General features: G+C 54.6%; 1 protein-coding gene across 6 annotated transcripts in view; it reads left to right on the top strand.

Moving 5' to 3' along the window:
- Positions 1-13,432, top strand: part of KIRREL3 (kirre like nephrin family adhesion molecule 3) — a 282,072-nt gene that overhangs the window by 249,710 nt on the left and 18,930 nt on the right. The window lies entirely within an intron of this gene.

Below are 13,432 nucleotides of genomic sequence, written 5' to 3'. Positions count from 1 at the left end.
ATGCTGCTCCTGCCTTGATGGTGTTGTTACACGGTGAGGGGCTCCAACTGCCGCCGCGTTAGGCCACCTGCTATGTTTTGCTGTGTGCAGCACGTCCTCCATCAGAGATTCATTGGCACTTTGGAGTGGATTAAGAGGCTTGGCACCGAGCTGGCGGAGCCATCTGTTTGGGGACATAACGAGCAAAGTGCGCTGAGTGAAAAATCTATTATGGGAAAATTCCCTTTTTTTTTTTTTGTGCAAACTCTTTTATGGTTTGAACAATACAACTCCATCGCCGTTTCCATGTAACCCTTGAGCCACCGCTGGAAGCCTCTCTAATGCCAGCAGCATGGAGCGGAGCTCAGAGGGGGCCAGCGCAGAGGTGCCTGGGCTGGAGATGCAAGGGGACGTAGGGGATGGGCCCTTCTTGAGTGGGACCTTCTCCTTGAGCGGGTAGGGTTGTCGCTGCCAACTGGGGTATTCCACCAGTGCCCCTCCACTGGCCACAGCGAGCTCGGAGGAGGGCTCGAGGTGTCGGGGGGCTGTTTGGTACCGATGAGACCCTCACAGGGGGAGGAACCGCAGTAGGTCTGGGCAGAAGATGATGCACGGGGCTCCCTACCTGCAACCCTACGCCAAGGTGGTCCCAAGCCTCCCTTGATCTGTAGTCATCCAGATACCACAGGGACTGGTGAGTGGGACTCCAACCTTGGCCGTGTCCTGCAACACCGAGGCTCGTTGCTCACCGTGTTGCGTTCTCTTGGTCTTTTTGGCCACAGAAGGTGAGCAGATGGCTTTGCACCGAGCAGAGTGGCTGCCATGGGCTCTTGGGTATGTGTATGGGGGCTGCTACCCCTTCTCTCAAGGTTTCTTGGACAAAAGTATGGGTGTGGAAAGTGAGGTGGGTTGCCATCACCCTTTGGGAGAGGAGAGCATCGTGCTGGAGATGTGGGGGACACAGTTCTTGGCCACGAGAGCCCATGTCTGAGCCAGCAAGCAGGTTCACCCCCGCCCCACCACTGCCGTCAGCCGCTCGTCAGTCCTGCCTTGAAGTTGCGAGCGTGCACGCGTGGGCGTGCAGTCAGTTCTGTTTCTGCAGCAGTGTCCGTTGGCAATAACAGAGGAGGCACCTCCAGGGACAGGTTACCGTGACCCGCCTCCCGTTAGGCCCGTACGGCTTAATTAGTACAATCAGGTTTGCTGGTAGGAGCCATTCCTTCCGGCTGGATATCTGCTGTCAGCACCACAAAGCAGTGATTGCGTTTCACAGAAGAGTTATTAATTTGAGAAGTCAATTAATGTCAAAGATACAAATAGCCCTGCTTTCGTGTTTCCCATTGGGAGGAAAGTGAAGGGCGTGACAATCTGGGGAGGAATCTGGGCGAGCGTCTTAGGCCGTGCTTGATTTTATTAGAATCCAAGGCAAAGCAACCGCCTTTGGCCGAAGAACCGTGTGGCGGACCAACCTTGAAGGTCCCATCCGGGTTTTCTCCTCCCTTTTGGGTGTTTCCATCCTCAGGTACAGAACTCCCTGGCCAGAGCAACGCTGGGTTGCTTTTCTCCACCAAAGAGCAGGTGGACCCGCCACGCTCCTCCTGTCCTTGGTGCCGTCCCGTTAGCGCGGGGTTTTTGCCGTCCCGTTAGCGCAAGGTTTTTGCCACATGCGGCCCTCTTCTTTCCTTCGCGCCCGTCCCGGGGCCGCGTGCCTCGTCACCCGTCCCGCCGCCTGGGCACGGGGATTTCTGCTGTGCTGCGAACCGCTTCACGATTCGTTCCGTGCTGGACTTTGCCGTCAAAACTAATTGCGTTTTTTTTCAGGTTAGGCTTTCTCGTTAAAGGGATTTTGAGGGGGGGGGAAACCAAGGAAGTGTGAAAAATCAAAGCACTTTGAGTTTTTGATTTCTTAGGTTCTTTAACATCTTAGCATGGGATGTCTAAAGCCCCAGGAGATGCTGGAGGTGCGAAAAGGCAGAATGTGAGCGGAGTGTCGTCCCCAGGGCCACTCAGGCCCCCGTCGCTGCTGAAAACGAGCTTACTCTGCCTTAAAAACAAACAACAGAGAGGAAGTGTGATTATTTTTTTTTCCTGGGGGAAACACCCACTCTGATATATCTGCTGTGCGTCCCTCAACCGCAGAGAGAGACGCCAGGCCTTGGGCTTCAGCCGACATTTATTTTTGATACCTCCCGGTGTGTTTGTCAGCAAACAGCTCTGAGCACAAAGGGAAAATCTCGAAACAACGTAAATCCCCTTTTCTGGGCCTAAACCCACAGCCAGCTCGCGGGGCCATCCATCCCGGCTTTAAAGCTGTCACCTGGCTTGGATCCGCAAAGGGTGGGACGTTGTGCGTCGCGTTTGTGCCCCGGGATTTTCTGGCTGGGAAAAGCAAGCGAGGGCGAGCGTCTCACCCAGAGATGCTCGGCTGGGAAGCATCCGTCAACTGGAGGAGAAGCCGCAATCCCTCCATCCCCAAATCTGCTGGCGTCTCATGGTGTTGGGGACGGGCTGGGGCAGGGGGGCCTTTGCAGAGCCACCGTTCCTCTTCACAGCTGAGGCCGGACGGCAGCCGGAGCTGGAGCTGAAATCCCGGTTCTCCTTCCTCGCTGGCAGCGTGACGGGGAGCATCTTTTACCCCCGGGGATTTGGTTCAGCCGCGCTGTCACCTGGGCTGTCACTCGCTTTCGGACGCAGGACAGGCTGGTGTGGCCAAAAGGAAGCGGGGGGAGGTGGGCAGAGAGCTGGCGAGGCGTCGCGGCGATGCCTGAGCGGGTTTTTTTTGGCATGGGGATGAATTAACCCTGGCAGCGGGGTTTTTGCTCGTTTGCGTGTTTTCCCTCTCATTATATGGAGCCATTTTTACAGACACACCCCATGGCTTCTGTAGGGTCTTACACCCCTCTGGCCCCGGATTTGTCCCGTCTCCGCCTGGGTTCATGCTCCTTGTTCCGTGTTCACGTTCCACGGTGGATCATTCCGGGACGTGGAGCGGTGGGGAATTTGGGAATTTACTTTCTCTTGCCAGAAAGGAAAAGCGAGAGAGAGTAATTAGCTGTCGCCGCTGTTCTGCCACCGGTGATGGCGGGTGGGATTAATGGGAGGCAGCAGAAGTCGGGGCTACGTGAACGGACTCCCAACCAGGCCCCCTCGCTGCTCACTTCAGATCTCTCTATTTGCCAATCTTCTCCCGGCTTTTGATGTCTGTTGTGTGTCTGTGGGGTGTTTTTTTGCTGTTATTATTTATCACTCGCTGTAAGAAAGAGAATCTTTAAAGTGGCAGAAGAAAACGGGAAGGTTTAATATTGCAGGAGGCCAGGTCCCCCAGGCTTTTGGGCTCCGCCGATGGTGATTATTTTTGCAGAGCGGTGGGGAGTTGGTAGGGCAGGGCGATCACATGTCTCTCGCTCACGCGCGTTGATACAGCGCTCGCGCCCCGAAGGCTGGCAGAGACCTTGGCAAATAATGTTGTCTTTGTAGTCATGGAGGGGAGATGTTTCGAGCCACCCTCCGGCATCAGCTGCAACGTTGCACTTCCGAAACGAGGCACGGGACTGACGGATGGACATGGATGGAAAGACAGAGCCATCCCTTCCCAGGTCCTGCAAAGCGTCTGGCTCTGGAGTTGAGTACAGCAGCTGTGAACAACACGCACAACTCTCCGCGATTTTTTTGCGTTTTGGGCTGTCCAGCCAAGCTCCATCCGCCCTTGTTGGGCTGAAGCTTAAGGTCATCGCCTGCCCAAATATTGGCGAAGATCTTCCTGTGTCAGCCAAGACTTTCCTGCGTCAACCAGCTTGGTAAACTGGAGCTGCAGGCCAGGGCTTGAGGAACATCAGCTTCCCAGATCGCAGGGTGCTTGGTCAGGCTGTGCCTGAGCTCAGAGCCGGCGCACGGCGTCCCTCTGTCCCCAGCCCTGCTGTCATCGCCGTTGCACCGCGTCGCTTGGCTCGCAGCTGGAGCATTGTTTGTTTGTTTGCTCTGTGGGCTCTGTAGAAAAGACCTTCGTGTTTGGTAAACACTGTTTTATCTTTGATCGACCGGCAAGCTGTCGCTCATCAAATATTAATCCCAACTCAACTGCTTCTTAAAGAGGTTTTCTTTAACGGCAGTGGGGCTCGAGTGCACTTGATGGGAGATGCCTTTGTGCGGGGGAAGACAAAGAGATGTGACTTCCTGCTGCAAAGGGCCAACAACGGGGAAGAGATGCAGGGTGGACATCTCCCACCCAGCCTCAGGGAGACATGTGCATGAGAAGCCCAAGTGCCTGCACTAGATCTGCTGTCTCCAGGGATCCTAGGCCATGCCCAAGTACAGGTGTGCCATCGCCGAGGCACTCATTCCATGGAGACACATTCCCACATTTTATTTTGACAAACCCAGAGGAGAAGTTCAAACTCCACAGAGCGTTGCTGCTCCTTTTATTTTGGGTCTCGTGTGCACGGCTCTGGGACCTGCTGGCATCTTACCAGCTTTATTCGTGAGGCGCTTCAGGCAACCACGGAGAAGTCAAGTTCTCCAAGAGCGCGTGCCCCATGTCCTGCTGGAAACAACACCACCACGGCTTGGAGGTTTGCTCAGATGCCTCAGCCAGCTCCCTCACGGCTTGATGTTGTGTTGCTACATGGGAAAGAGCCAGTGAATGAGAGGGTGCGCTGCTGGGTGACATTGGGTGGAAGAGAAGCAAAGCCAGGAGCATTAGAAGACTAGGAGAGCCTTATCAACAGGGTGGGGAATGGGGGAGGTGATGAATCATAGGACCATAGAATGGTGTGGGTTGGAAGGGACCTTCAAAGCCCATCCTGTCCAAGCCCCCTGCAACAAGCAGGGACATCTCCAACCAGATCAGGTTGCTCAGAGCCCTGGCCAACCTGGCCTTGAATGTTTCCAGGGATACATTTCCTCAACATATAGACCCAGCTTCTCCAAAACAGATCCCCAAGGCAAGAGAGAAGAGATGGCCCCTTCCCAAGGTGTGTGGTTATGGCAGAGGAGGAAGCTCATCCCTCAGCTGAGAGGAGGAAGCTGGAGATTCCCATTCCTATTTCCTCATGCTCGCTCCTCGGGGATCAGACATCTCTGCTCCTGGGTGACAGCCAGGGGAAGGTGTATTTGAGGTTAGTGGTGGAGTCACCATCCCTGGAGGTGTTCAAAGAATGCGTAGACGTGGCACTTCAGGACACGATTTAGTAGGCATGGTGGTGTTGGGTTGGCAGTTGGACTTGATGATCTTAGAGGTCTTTTCCAACCTTAAAGATTCCATGATTCTGTTATTCTAAAGCTCTTCCACGACGCCAAAGCCATCCCTGCCTCTTCCATTTAGCTCCCATTGAATGTGTTTACCGATCCGTAGGCTGTAAAGGCCGGAAGGGATTACTGGGCTGTGGGAAGCTGATGCAGAGGTTCAGGGCGATGTGTTTCATTGGCAACTTTTGGCGGAGAAGTGGCAAATGATCCGTTTAACGGGCAGGCCTGGCGCTGCCTGCGGCCACAGCCCACCAGCAACCATTTTCCCTGTTCTGGCACTGTAAAATATTTTCATATGAAATTCAATGGCTTTGAAAAAAGTCTGCTAGGAGCTGGCATGTTTGCTGTGCTGCTTCCTTTCTTCTGCCGGTGAAGTCTGTGGGTACGCTCCTCCACGCCCGTTGGGCTCAGCGTCACGCTCACGGGGTCAAACACCCGGACATCTCTGCTGAGGACTCCTGCTGACGTGGAGGCCGTGGAGAGACGGGTCCAGGGAGCAGCCCACTGGACGTCTGGCATCTCAACGTCTTTGGGTGGAAGGGTCCTTCTGGTTTTTCTTGGCACGCTTAGCACCTTCTTCCAGCCGAATCCTCCTCCTCTTTCAGCCCAGCCTGAGGAAACTGCTCAACGCACGGGCGCTGGCCCCCCGCGCTCCCGCTTTCTGCTGCCTCCTCCCATCTGCTCCCTCCTCCACCAGCGGCCGCGGCTGCCAGCTGTCCAGCGGCGGGACGCTGCCGGTCCATGTGCTGTCCCTCGGCGGGGCTGTCGCCTCTGCCTCCCGCAGCCGAACGCCACACAGGACACGCGGGAAGCTGCAGCGGGGAAGGGGCCCGCAGGCGTTTCGCAGCAGCAGCGGGATAAATCTCGTTTATAGACGTAGCTAAACGCCGCTGAAGCGGAGCTGAAATGAGTGCAAGGCGCACCCAGGTCTCAAGTTATCGGCACTGTCGCGTTTTTCCTGACTATCTCGGTTTTCCTGCCTGGGTTTGTCTTTGTAGCTTCCTCCCAGACAGCTGGACCTTTGCTCTGAAGTGAAAATGAAAGCTGGGGAAAGGAAAAAAAAAAAAAAAAAAAAAAAAGGGAAATGAATTCTTCAGATCTGCTTCGTGATGCATCAGCTCCCTCTGCCAGGGAGCAGAGTGTGGCGGGGTGGCAGGCGGGGAGAGAAAGGCAGGGAAAAAATAAAATAAAATAAAATAATATAAAATAAAATAAAATAAAATAGTAAAATAAAATAATATAATATAAAATAAAATAAAAGGCACAAATATCCCTGCGGCTGGGACGCGAGGCTGCCGGGGGACTCTGCCAAGGCGCGCGGCGCCAGGTGGGGCTGGGAAGGGTTGGAAGAGCCTCCCGTCGCTGACGGAGCTCCGAGGACAGGGAGATTTGTCTCCCCGTTCCCTGGCTTGTCAGGGTAATGGGAACAAGTGGGAACAAGCAGGCGGGAGACGTGCGGAGGCAGCTCGAACTCGTTAGGAGAGAGCGTAGAGGAGAGCGTCTGCCGGCTCAGAAGGGGGAAGGGAAGCGCTTTGTGCTGGTGAGCACCACTCCCTGATGGAGGGATGCCTGCAGGCCCCAAATCGAGTGAGCGACGAAGCAGCCGGCCCAGACTGCCGCCTTGGGCAGAGCCTCTCCAGCGAAGGGGGACGGCAGAGGGGTTTTGCTGGCGTTGTTTTGGGCAGGCTCACCAAAACATGGGACGCACCGTGGTTGTTGGCCATCCCCACCCGACCAAGACCACCAGCATCCCGTCGGGCAGGAGCTGGCGTCCTCAAGAGGCGTTAGCAGTCTTCAAGGCTTTGCGGTTTCCCAGCGTTGGCGTGAACCCATCTCCTTCCCAGCAAACCTCACACCCATATCTCCAGGTGACCTTACGGTTTGCTACCAAGCAATGCTTCTTTAAACGTCCGTAGGGTTCGGAGATGTTGGAGGTTGCGTTTTCCCAGCCTCGGCGGTTGCCTCTCCTTCGAGACGGGCTCGTGGTGCCTGGGAATGCAACTGGGAAGGTGGCATCGTTGGCTTCTCTGGCCAGATTTGCAAGGGGATGTGGCAGCTTCTCAAGCCTAATTTAGCCAGCTTTAATCTGAGTTATTCCAAACGGCGCTTGCCGCTCCCTTCGTGCGTTCCTGCAGGACGATGGGCTGATTTCACAGAACGAAAAGCCTTCAGCAAGTCTTGTCACACAAGAAAATTGATTTTTCAAAACTGACTTTTACAAGATTACTGCCCTTTTTTTTCCCCTCATCTTTCTTCTGTATCATTCCCTTCCAGTCTCACGAGGTGGCTTCAGATCTAAGGAAATTAGAGATGCCGTGACTAAATTGAGAGTGTATAAAGAGAGAAAAGGAGGGAAAAAAAAACACCCAGCACTCAGCACCTCCTCTCCTGCTGCCTCTGAAGGACACGGCCGCGTGCGCATGTACGCGTGAAGTAGCAGAGATGCCTCCTTCACCTCTCCAGCACCATAACCTCCGTGTGACGTCAGAAAAGTGTCTGTCCAAGGGTTGGGCCAGTGTCTCACAGGGAACATCCCTGATGGGCATTCCCTGGCGACCCCAAGCTGGATCATGGGGTTTTTTTCTTTCTTTCCCTCAATCCCTCCATTTTATTTTCTCTTTCAGAAGAAAAAAGAGCGCTTCCTCTTGATCCAGAGACATCTCAATGCGTTCTGTTAAAAAAAAAGAGCCCGGAAGAGTTGCCTTGAAGTCATTTCAGACAGCTTAAAATATGCTAAGCTTTTGTGTTTCTGCAATATAAATAATGGATCCTCTCACAGCTCCTGAGCTGGGGAAGACGTTGATTTAAGATGCCTTCAGCTCTCTTTGAGGTTTTTCTGCTTTCGTGCCAGAACGCGGCCAGGGACGAGCAAGGTGTGAATGATGAGGCAGGGTGTGCAAGGAGGACGCGGGACAGGGACAGGGGTGTCACCTACCTCAGCGCCGCAGCTGCTTTGCTAAGGGATCTCGCTTCTTGGTTCCCTCTTTGATGCTTTATTGCCATTTTCAGGGGTTGGAGTTGGGTTTAAATGAAGGATGGAGCTGTCGGCATCTACTTCTCTCCCTGTCGCCGTCGCTGCTCTGGTAAGCCAGTGGTGATTTGGTGATCGCAGTCGGCATCGGTTACAGGTCATCAACTGACTCCTCAAGCAACGTCCTTGGAAATGTCTCTGCTTAAAAGAGCCATCAGGAGAGCTGCAAAACGTTGGCCAACATGGCATGAGTACGAGAAAGCTTGGTGGCGTCCCAAAATAAACCCACTGGGTCCCGCTCGCCCCCCAGGAACACATGTCCTGGGAGTTTCCCCGGTGACTGGTCTCAGACACAGGCAATCAGGGCGCTCATCCTGCCGTATGTCGGCTGTTGGCGCGCGGATCTGCCGCGGAGCTTCAGGAAATGTCGCACAGGCTGGCTCGGCTGGAAGGTCAGGCTGGGTTCGCCAGGAAGCAGCAAATCCAGGGAAAAGCAAGGGAAAAGCTGGCATGGCACGAGCTGGGCTGGGGCAGTTTTTGGCAGGAGAGCCTTTCCTCCCCCAACCTGGATGGCTCTGGTAGCTGTGGCGAGGACACGCTGCGCGTCCCGAGCCACCTCTCCGGCTGCCATGAAGTTGTCTTGGCGTGCTTGTTTGTGGTAGGCAGCACCTAGCCTTTCACAGCCCGTCCCAGAAAGACCCAGAATGGTTCTGGTCTCATCCAGCGTCAGGCGTGGAGGGGCTCTGCTAACTTCACGTTACCCTTGGGTTTGTGTTCCTGTCCAGCTCGCTGGAAGCAGTTGGCAGATAGTGAAGCGAAGGCGGAACACAAGCTGTTGGCTCTGGATTAGAAGGCCGTGTGTCTGTGAAGCATCAAGCCACGCTTATTGCTCAGCTCCGCTTTGCTGTTGAAGTGTGTAATTAAGGACTTAATTGTTTTTACTTCGGGAGACTTATTTTTTTTGGAAATGCTGTTTCTTGCTGTTTTATACAGAAGTGGATAGATAATCGCAAAGTGCTTGCGGGTCGGTCAGTTGTACCAGTACGCAGCCACGGTTGGTTATTTTCTCATGACGTGACTGAGAAGAGCGGGATGGTCTGAGGGGATTCAAGAGGCTTGGCCAAGAACAGGGACTTGAGCACCAGTTTGGGGGTGGATGGATGGATAGAATCCCAGAATGGTTTGGGTTGGAAGGGACCTTCAAAGCCCACCCAGTCCAACCCCCCTGCAAGGAGCAGGGGCATCTCCAACCACATCAGGTTGCTCAGAGCCCCGGCCACCCTGGCCTGGCATGGATGGATGGATGGATGGATGGATGGATGGATGGATGGATGGATGGATGGATGGATTTCACAGTGACAAGATGAACAGATTGTTTGGTAAACTTGCAACTTTATTCTCCTTCTCCACCCATACGTTCCCTGTGTGTTTGCATTAGCACGACAGAAATGCGTTTCTGGGTATGTCATTTATTATTCCTCCTGATGAACTGCCAGATCCCCAAGTTAATCGCCGTTCAGCCAGCGGGAGCCCATGTTGGATTATGCAGAAATCGCTGCCCTTGGCATCTTCTGCAAGAAGCTTCCCACATAATTAGGACTCAGCCCGTCTTCACCTAGGGTGCTCGCCTCCGAGCACGGTTGTCTCTGTTGATAATCCTAACGTGAATCGTTTGATCTAGCCACAGTTCAGCCCTGAATAATTAACTGTTCTGGCCAAGGAACCTGCCAGAGACGGAGCTGTGCCTCACACCAAGCTGAGGACGTGCCAGAATTCAGACAGATAGAGCCTAAAAAAGGGAGACTGAACCATGGGATGGCAACAGAAGCTGTCACGGGGGAAGGGCTTTAGGGGGACATCCGTGGTTGGTCACCTTCCTTGAAGAGTTAATATAAACTGTCTCCGGGTCTGTCTCCTCTCTCCACGCCGGTGAGAGGTCTCCGTGGTGCATGCTGAGCCCTCTCACGCTACAGAGATCGAACCACAAAGCCCTTGAGAACTTCCCAGGTGGAAACCGTGGAGGAGCTTTAGGAGCCAGCCAAGAAAGAGAAGACCCTTTGAAAAGCCCCAGCCACCCTTCAGCTCTCTGGCCACGCAGGAGGCAGGAGCCGTTCCTGCTTGCACATGGAGGAGCCGTTCCTGGTTGCACGCCCATCATTTCCGCCCTGGAGCATGCGGATTAGGTGGCTTCAGTGATCCGAAACACAGCCCAGCGCCGGCTTCAAGATCCCCTTGGCAGCAGATTCCTTACGCTGATGAAGGGCTGGGCTTTTCTGTCTTTATTTACCACTGTTTGGGGTTTTTCCCTGCAAATCCCAAAGGAATTGCGCGGTGAGGTGCAAAGTTGTAAAGGCCGCAAGCACAGGTGATGGTTTTTAGGTGAAAAATAAGGAGCTGTCTTAGAGGGAAAGGCGAGTTTGAGCAACTTCCCAGCCCAGATTCACTCTGTACTAAGCAGGAGGATAAACACGGCAAAGAATTAGCACTTCGACGTGCCAGCATCCGTAAATCTGGCCAAAGAAATCCTGCTACGGGGGTGGAGTCGGGTAGGAAGACCCCAGAAAGGACTAATCCCATTAAATGACTTGAGGAAACACAAACCATGTGATGCAATTGGATTACCCTCTCCGCGCAAGAAAGAATGGTTAAGCTATTAGTCACATCGTTGTGTGACGGGATAAGTCAAGACGATGGAGGCAGGAGAGATGAAATGCAGCGTCGCTGCCGAAGGGGTGAAGTCCGCAAGGAGAGGTGACACCTCCAGGACTGAGGGGTGGCTCACATCCCCGGTGTTGCCCCAGGATAAGCAGTTTTGGCCGCTGGCTGTCGTAGCCTGCTTCTTCAGACCCGTCTGAATGGTTTTAAACGTTCTCTGCAGCTGGAAAAGTCAGGAATTTAACGACGGTAATTTAACTTGAGGAAACAAGGACAGTTTTCCTATGATCCTGGGACTCTGGGGCCAAGGGTTTAAGGAGGGGAGAGGATTTGCTGCAAAAGAGGGTGGATTTGTGGAAGGGGAGGGGCAGAAGAGCATCCATGGTGGCAAGAGAAGTGCCAAAAACCAGGTTAACGAGGGCAGGATTGGTGCGCAGCCCTCTCGTGTGAGGGGGTGGAGGAGGGGGGGATTTTAAGCCGGATCTAAGGCGTCTGCATTTTGTTTAGATCTGTCCAGAAAACAGCTCGATTTGCAGGAGGAATCCCCCAGCCCGTGAAGTTCTGTGCTTTTCCTTTGGAACAGTAACAGCTTTTCCGTCAGCACGTCTCTGGTTTCCTTCCAGAGGGGATGAGCATCCCCTCCAGCCCCTCGTGCCGAGGCGGGAGCAAATATCGGCGCCCCGGCCCATGGTCCAGCATGGGATGCATGTGCACCGGGCAGGTGTTATTTCTCGCCGTCCCCTGGCCAAGCCACCCGTGGGGTCCGTGGCCACCCCACATCTCTGGCATGCGCAGCAGTCCACATGGAACGCTCCCGGATCTTGGAACTGCAAACCCCGGTCGTGCCCGGTCCTGAGGCTGCGACGCGTGGAATTACGCCATTGATTATCTGCACGGCTCATCGGCCGGCTTTGGCCATTTCCAACGGTTGATCAGTCAAGTCATTGACAAGTTAAGAGCTTTGTTTACTTCCTCCCCTCGGCTCCTGCAGCCAATTTGTTCTGATCACTGCGCTACGTGAAAGGCTGTTTTGATTGTTTTCTCACCAAAATGAATGGCGGCTTGTACAGGCTGTGCCGGTGACGTGCTCTGGGAGAGCTCTGGCAAAGAGAAACCTTCTCAGTCCGGTTCCTCCAGGAACCAGGATGCTCCTGGATCCCTGCTCCGGTACCCTGATGCTCTCCAAGGAGCTGAACTCCGGTTGCAGACGTTCAGGCGGGATTTGGGGAGCTGTAAGGAGCCCCTCACTGATTTTTCCCACCATCAGGACTCGCAGCCGGTGAGGAGGAGACGCAAAACCCGCGCGCCACAGATAGACACCTCGCTGAAAGACTGCGGATTGATGAGCAATCAGGCTCAGCTCCTTTGCAGCAGGGGCAACGCCGGAGCTGGGATTGGATAGGAAATCAAGGCAGAGGTGTCTTCTGCGCAGCGAGGTGTTATTACGATCATCACAAACCCCAGAGTGTTTAAAAACAATCAGACTCCAGTAGCGGCAACTGGTGCAGCGCAGCGAGCGCAATCAGACGCTAAAGACACACTGAACTCTTGAAATTCGGGAAAAGCTTGCAATCTTTCTCATTGTTTATTTGTGTCAGAGGAAAAGCCACATGGGAAAAAAAAGTAGGCAGGGGGAGATTAGCAAAATTGGCACCTCCGCTCCGAGTGCAGCGTCTCCACTGTGAGCACCTGGGTTCACTGCGCGGTGGAGCCGAGATGCCTGCGTCGGAGACGGAGAGGCTGGGAAGAGGCCGTCACCGCAGCAGCCGTGCGTGGATGGAGGTTTGTCAGGAGGGGAACGGGCGGCTTGGAAGCCTTGGGTGTGGTGGGTACCATCATCTTTGCTCTCCCGGCCCGCGTCCTCAAGGACTGCAAGGATGCTCGGCGCTCTGCTCAGGGCTCTGCCCTCCTGAACTTGATTCGACTGCAAGCTGCAAGGCCCAGCCCTGTAATTTAGATGGCGGGGAGATTACCCATCGCCTGCGCTGGCTGATAAATGAGCCCGCTGCACCAGCGCGGAGGGAGGCCGGCAGACGCGGACGTGAGGCTGAGGAACCGCAGGGGGCCCACCCGTCTTCGTTAGGGAGGGAGCGGGCGGGAGGAGAGGAATAACCCCGTAGATCACCATTATGGAAATTTGCTCTTAATAAAGAAATAATTTGCGCAATGCATCACGGCAGAGCCGCGCAGGAGGGCAACGGGACACCGCTCGGGCCGTGTTGATCGCTCCGTCATTTCTCACAAGGCCGTCACGCACGGGGAGATGCTCTGCAAAGACGGCACGAGCCGTCTGCCGCCATTGCCCGTCACGGACCTCCGAGGGATGTTGGAACATCACCCCTGAGACACCGGCCTTCTCCGCCAGCTCCTCCCCGCCGAGGACGCCAGGGTTACGAGGGCGGTGGAGCGACGCGCGGTGGTGCTGGCGGCTGTCGCGCGTGTGGGACGGCTCTCTGAGGGTGAGGGGGGGCTGCCACGTTCCGGCACTAGGAATTGTAGGTCCTGCTGGCAATAAAGCAACAAAACCCGTTCTCCGAGCAATTTGTAGCGATTAATCGCCATTCCCAGGAATGAAATGTTAAT

Source organism: Chlamydotis macqueenii, chromosome 24, assembly GCF_036417535.1.
Source record: "Chlamydotis macqueenii isolate bChlMac1 chromosome 24, bChlMac1.mat, whole genome shotgun sequence".
Taxonomy (NCBI): domain Eukaryota; kingdom Metazoa; phylum Chordata; class Aves; order Otidiformes; family Otididae; genus Chlamydotis; species Chlamydotis macqueenii.
The sequence above is the reverse complement of the archived record's forward strand: the minus strand, read 5'-3'. Positions and strand labels throughout refer to the sequence as shown.